Raw genomic sequence first — 7,576 nt, 5'->3', positions numbered from 1 at the left:
AAAGACTATTTGATGGAGGACTCACACAAGGCAAATATGCACATGGTGGTCAGAAAAAATGATACAAGGACACTCTCAAGGTCTCTTGTGTTTTCTTTTCTTTAATAGTATTTTATTTTTTTCCAGTTACATGTAAGGGTAGTTTTCAACATTTGTCTTTATAAGATTTTGAATTCCAAATTTTCCTCCCTCACTCCCTTTCCTCTCCCTCCCCAAGATAGCAAACAATTTGATATAGGTTATATATGTACAATCACATTAAACATGTTTCCATATTAGTTGTGTTGTAAAATAAGAATAAAAAAAAAGGGAAAAACCTCAAGAAAGAAAAAAAAAATAAAAATAGTATGGTTCAAACTGCATTAAGATTCCACAGTTCTTTTTCTGGATGTGGAGAGCATTTTCCATCGTGAGTCCTTTACAATTGTCTTAGAGCATTCTATTGCTGAGAAAAGCAAACTCTATCACAGCTGATCATCACTTACTGTTGCTGTTATTGTGTACAATGTTCTCCTGGTTCTGCTCATTTCATTCAGCATCAGTCTACTTAAGTCTTTTGTTTGTTTTTTTGTTTGCAGGGCAATGAGGGTTAAGTGACTTGTCCAGGGTCACACAGCTAGTAAGTATCAAGTGTCTGAGGCTGGATTTGAACTCAGGTCCTCCGGAATCCAGGGCCAGTGCTCCATCCATTGCACCACCTAGCTGCCTCCCTGCTCATCATATCACAATAGTATTCCATGACATTCATATACCACAACTTGTTCATCCATTCCCTAATTGATGGGCATCCCCATAATTTCCAATTCTTTGCCACCACAAAGAGAGCTGCTATAATTATTTTTATACATGTGGGTCTTTTTCTTTTTCAAGGTTTCTCTTAAGAACTTTGGAATTGATTGTGGGACATGGGAAACACTGGCGCAGGGTATCCCAGCATGGCATGCTCTCATTAGAGAAGCTGCTATACTTTATGAGCAAAGCAGAATTGATGTAGCTCAAAAGAAACACAAGATGCACAAATCTAGAGAATCCACCCCAAATGTTCACATGGACTATTTGTGCCTGACCTGTGATAGAGCACTCTGAGCTTGCATTGGTCTGATCAGCCACAGTTGGATACACTGTTACTTGACTCTAACATAGTGATGTCATTTTTGGACCTCTTCGAGAATGAAGGACAATCTGATCCTCACAAATGATCCCATGAGTTACACTCTGCATGTTTTATTCTCTATATTTTATAAATGAGGAAACTGACACTCGGATGGTTCGAGACGCCTGACCTGAGTCTTGAAGAAAGGGAAGTATTTTCCTTTGTGGTGAGCAATAGATTTGGGGTTCAAAGCCTAGCTTTTTAGATTTGTATGATCTTGGGCAAATTGTGTATACATTCAGAGCTTCCGTTTCTTCATCCTCCTTACTTATACAATTTAATTTAATTCAACAAACATTTATTAAGCCACTACTACATTCAAGGAACTAGCTGCTGAGGTGTTCCTTCAATGGGCATACATTCTACTGTTTGGATCCCTAAGGGTTCCTTCCAGTTCTAGATCTTAAATGAAGTTTGAGAGAGAGGGAGTACCTTCTGTGTAGGCAAAGGCATGGCAGAAGAAGAAAGTAACACGAGAAAGGGAGATTGAGAGTAGTTCAACGTGAAATGAAGGAAAATGAATTGACATAACTTAAAATACTTTGGAATCACATTGTAAAGGGGCCTGAATGCCATTCCAAGGGTTTATAGTTTTATTCCGTAAGCAATGGGGAGATCCTTATGTTTCTTTGGATTGTCACATGAAAAAAACCACACACACACAGAGTGCTCTACCCAGTGAGATATTCAATCAAGCTGAGTTTAATTGAATAATTCCTGCTGGCTCTTCTATACCATGTGTTTGTTCTTATATTCCTCTCTCAGGCTTGCTGGATCATAGCAGCAATCTCTTACTGCTGACTCACTCATTGTTTCTAAGAGCTTTAGCTCCATAGTAGGGGGTATGGAAACAGCAATATGACCAGGCTTCTTTTGACTGAATAAACAACCCCCTTCTTTTCTTCTGCTCACAATAATATGCATAGGAATGACTGTCAGAAACTTGTATATGTAAGTCTGATTCTTTTCCTCATACCAGAAAGTAGTTTTATATCCAGTGAAATATCCAAGTGGTACTTGTTGCCTTTTGGTCAGCCATTGCTCCCCTGGCTTCAGAGTCCCACATAAAGACCTGGGGCAGGGGAGCACAGAAATGGCTAACCTCTCCAGAAGTACCCACTAAAGCAATTAATGATTAGTTATACTAGATGGGAATACTGGAATAGTTAATTTAAAAGAACATGTAGGGGAAGCTAGGTGGTGCAGTAGATAAAGCACCAGCCCTGGATTCAGGAGGACCTGAGCTCAAATCTGGCCTCAGACACTTGACACTTACTAGCTGTGTGACCCTGGGCAAGTCACTTAACCCTCGTTACCCCACAAAAACCCAACCAACCAACCAAAAAAAAAAAAAAAAAAACCCGAACCCCCCCCCCCCCCATCATGTAACAGAAAACAATTTTATTTTGTTTGAGAATGCACTTTATTGGGGGCAGCTAGGTGGCGCAGTGGATAAAGCACTGGCCCTGGATTCAGGAGGACCTGAGTTCAAATATGGCCTCAGACACTTGACACGTACTAGCTGTGTGACCCTGGGCAAGTCACTAACCCTCATTGCCCTGCCTCCCCCCCCAAGTTACTGAGAATGCACTTTATTTAGGAATTTGAACTGAATGGCACATCAGTTTGGTTTACTCTGGAGGCTTTTGTGATATTCTAATTCTGTTAAAAATAGGAACGTCAATAGTCCAGATGATCTATGATTTCATCAGTGTAGTTACTCCTTTTAATCATATAGGTTGTACTTGTCCATTCAGTATGATGCTTGTCCATTTTCTTCTATAAATTTACCACAGTGAATGTACTCACCATACTAGGGGCTTTCCTCGTGTTCCCTTAAAATTGCATGTATATAATGGAGCCTCAGTGCTGCCCAGCTGTTATTCCTTGCTCTTGCTTCATGATGGGTGTATGTATATGTCTGTATGTCTGAATATACACATATACTATTATCATAAATGTAGATTTAGAGGGAATATTGCAGATCATTTATTCCAACCTCTTGCAACTTCTTCATTTTACAAATGAGGAAACTGAGGCACAGAAAATTCAAGTGACTTGCTTAAGGTTACACAAATATTATATGGCAGAGCTGAGATTTGAACCCATATCGTCTGAGTTCACAGCAAGCACTATTTCCACTATATCATTCTCTACCTTATCATATATACTGTGTATGTATATAATATATAATGTATACACACATATATATATATATGTGTATAAAGGTGAAGTTCTATTTTGAATCCTATTTTTTTGGGTTTGGGAATCTTTGGGTTTGGAATTTACAGGGAAAATTATTATTTGGTCTTCTTTTGTCTTATGGTTTAATATGGTAAGAAATGCCCTTCTTCGACTCAATAATTCCATTATTGGGCAGATACTCCAAGAAAATTAAATATAAAAAGAAAGGTTCCATTTACCCTAAAATGTTGAAAAAAACCCACTTTTTGGAGAGTAAAAAATTGGAAACAAAGTGCATGCAAATCTGCTGGGAAATGGTTAAACATACTGTGGCATATAAAGGTAATGAAACTATCGTGATGTAAGAAATGAGAACTTTGAGGAACTCAGGGAAACTTGGTAAGACATATGACTGATGTAGAGTAAAATAAGCAATAATGTAAATAAAAACAACACAAAATGGCAACCAAATAAAAAATAAATGCAATGATCAATATTGATTCCAGAGGTCAGATTACTATAAAAGACAAATGTGTCAGACATGGACAGAGTTGTTGTATTGGTTCATTTTCCATTTTTCTTTATTCCTAACAATTTTTTAATGCTACAAAGGAGGCTTCTGGGATATGTAGAGGGAAAAGTATATTAAAAATAATATTGATATAAAAAACCCATAGAGATAAAGTGACATATCTTGGGAACTGGGAATGCCTTTTCCCATGAAGGGGCACCTAATTCTGATTCACAAGTCAAGATATCACCCTCATAATGTCACTGGTCTTTCAGAATGAATAATGAACAACAACATACAACAATTCTGAACTGATGCAGACTGTATTCAATCCTAGAGGAGTCTGGCTTATAAGAGAAAGAGGTCAGACTAATTTTCTTCAGCTCTTTATACCCACACCCTGGAACCCCGAGGAAAATTACTTAAAATCTAAGATTAGCTAAAGTCTAGGGTCTTCCCAAAAGGTATCAGCAAAGTACTCAGTGTACAATGTAAATCAGGTATAGGATAGCTCTTTATTACTCCTACATAAAAGAAGTTATTAAAATACAAAACACTCATAAGTGTACGTTTATAAAGACTTAAAACATAAAAAAGTAACCCATGATTCCTTTCCAGGAGGTTGTCAATGAGCATGTCCATGCCCTATGTTCTTCTTTTTTTTTTTTTTTTTGCAAGGCAATGAGGGGTTAAGTGACTTGTCCAGAGTTACACAGCTAGTAAGTGTCAAGTGTCTGAGGCTGGATTTGATCTCAGGTACTCCTGAATTCAGGGCTGGTGCTTTATCCACTGGGCCACCTAGCTACCCCTATGCCCTACGTTCTTCAATCTCTACATCCCTCAGTCTCAAGCAGTCTTGCTATGCTGTCAGCTCATGATGAAGAAACTTTCCTGATCAAATAGTTTGTTCTTGTCAAAGAGATTTAATTTTAGGGATGTGACTTATTTGGGGAAATTACCTGTCAGATAGTAGTTCAGAGAAGTCAGGGCTAGAAATAGAGATTTTGGAGTCATCTGCGTAGAGGAGATAATTAAAATTATGGGAGTGGTTAACATCAATCAAAGCAGAGAATGTTGAGGGAGAAGGCTGAGGACAGAGCCTTGGGAGACAACCATACTTAGAAAATGAGAGGAAGTCAGTGAATTAGTAGAGACTGAGAAGGAATGGTCAAATAGGATGGAAGAAGAAAACTATCAGAGAGAGGAGTTAGGGGAAGTCAAGTAAAAAGATTGTCTAGAAGAGCATCTGCAGAAAGGTTAAGGGTGATAAAGACTAAGAAAAAGCCATTGTCCTCAGCAAATAAGAGATCACTGGTCACCTTTGAGAGGAATTGTCATGGTGCAGTGGGGAGGAGAACCATATTACAAGAGACTGAGAAGAGAGTGGGTTATGAGGAAGTCAAGGCAGTAAATGTAGACTGTTTCACCCTTTGTTTGCAAGATCCCTTATCTTGTCTGTTCTGCTTAATTTATCTCTACTTTTCATTTCATCTTATCTCATTTTGAGCAGCTTCTCATATTGGTTGAGTATACTCACTGATGCTGAAATGGTCAACCAAGTGCAATAGTTCATAACACGACAGTTTGTGGTATCTTTCCCTCCCCCGCCCCCCAGTTTGTGGTATCTTAATAATGTGAGAATGAAGATGACAGTTATGAGATTGATGATGATTTATTAATTCATTCAAGAAATTTATTAAGCATCTACTATTTACAAGGAACTGGGGCATATGCTGGTGGATTAGGAAAATAAACAAGAGTCCTCTTTCATTCCCTTCCACATAGATGTCCAACTGATATTCCTAAAACATGGATCTGACCATGTCAGCCTCCTACTAAAACTTTTTCACTGGCTCCCTATTTTTTATATTATAAAACATACACTCCGCAACCTGGCTTTTAAAGCTTTTTACACCCTGGCTTCTGCCTACTTTTCCAGCCTCATTTAATATGATTCCCCTTCATGAAATCTCCATTTCATTCAAAGGAGCTTACTAGTTATCTTCTATATAGTATATTTCATTTTTCTGTTTCCTTGACTAGCTCTTCATCTCTGCCTCTTAGAATCTCTAAGCCCTGTATAAATTCTACAAGGCCTTTCCTAATCCCTCTCTGTCTCTTGGAATTATCTTGTATTACTTTGTATAGACTTTGTCTGTTGTCTTGTATTTGCTCCCCTCCCCCTTCTTTTTTCCCTTCTTCCTCAATTGGAGCTCCTTGAGGCTAGGGCCTATTTATTTGCCCCCTTTTTTTTGGGGGGTATCTCCAGGTCTAGCACAGTGCATCATTGTCCCTGAATAAATATTTGTTGAATTGAATTGAAAAAGAGCCCCAGCTCATCCAGGAATTTACATTGATTGAGGATAATAAGGAAAGTTGTGATAAGAACAGTATGGTAAAGGCTATGGTAGCCATGAGAACGATAAAGATGAATCATGTAATCTCAGTCTTGATAGGGCTCTCAGATGTTATCTAGTGCAAATATAACCTGGAAAGAACATTGGAAATAGGCAAAGAGATGGGATGGAGTGTACCTATATGAGGAAAAGCAAATTGGTCAGTTTGGTTGTAGTACAAAGGCCAGAAAGATATGGTGGAACAAAGTTGTGAAGAACTTTAAGGGTCAAATAGAGGTGTTTGTATTTGACCATAGAAACATTTGGTGTTGGAGAAGCTGTGGGAAAATTGGAACATTAATGCATTGCTGGTGGAGTTGTGAACTGATCCAACCATTCTGGAGAACAATATGGAACTATGCCCAAAGGGCTATGGTTCTGTGCATACCTTTTGACCCAGTAATACCACTACTCGGTCTGTATCCCAAAGAGATCATAGAAAAGGGAAAAGGATCCACATGTACAAAAATATTTTTAGCAGCTCTCCTTGTGGTGGCAAAGAATTGGAAATCAAAGGAATGTCCATCAATTGGGGAACAAGTTGGCCGAACAAGTTGTGGTATATGAATGTCATGGAATATTATTGTGCTATAAGAAATGATGAGCAGGTAGATTTCAGAAAAACCTGGAAAGACTTAAGTGGACTGATGCTGAGTGAAGTGAGCAGAACCAGGAGAACATTTTGCACAGGAACAGCAACATTGTATGATGATCAACTGTGATAGACTTGGCTCTTCACAGCAGTGCAATGATCCAAGACAATTCCAAAGAACTTATGATGGAAAATGTTCTCCACAGCCAGAAAAAAGAACTGTGGATTCTGAAAGCAGATTGAACCATACTGTTTCTACTTCTTGTTTTTTTCTCTTTTGAGGGTTTTCCCTTGTGTTCTGATTCTTCACAATATGACTAATGCAGAAATATGTTTAATGTGATTGTACATATATAACCTATATCAGATTGCTTTCTGTCTTGGGAAGGGGGGAGGGAAGGGGAGGAGGGATAAAAGTTTGGAACTAAAAATCTTATGAAAACAAATGTTGAAAAGTATCTTTACATGTAACTGGAAAATAATAAAATACTTTTATAATAAAAAATGACTGGAAATTTGGAAAAAAAAGAAGTATTTGGGAGTAGCTAGGGTTTATATACTGATGGAAGACCTTGGTTAAAGTGTAGCTTCTGACATATACTGGCTGCATGATCCCTGAGCACTGGCATGGTACCCCAGGCACCTTTGTAAGACTACAAGTTGTAGAGCTGGTGCCAATTTGTATTGGTATAGGTAGTTTCTTCAATGAGCATTCCATATAAAAAACAATAAAATACTAC

This window comes from Dromiciops gliroides, chromosome 3 (assembly GCF_019393635.1).
Source record: "Dromiciops gliroides isolate mDroGli1 chromosome 3, mDroGli1.pri, whole genome shotgun sequence".
In the NCBI taxonomy this organism is placed as follows: Eukaryota; Metazoa; Chordata; class Mammalia; order Microbiotheria; family Microbiotheriidae; genus Dromiciops; species Dromiciops gliroides.
This window is presented reverse-complemented; position numbering follows the sequence as displayed.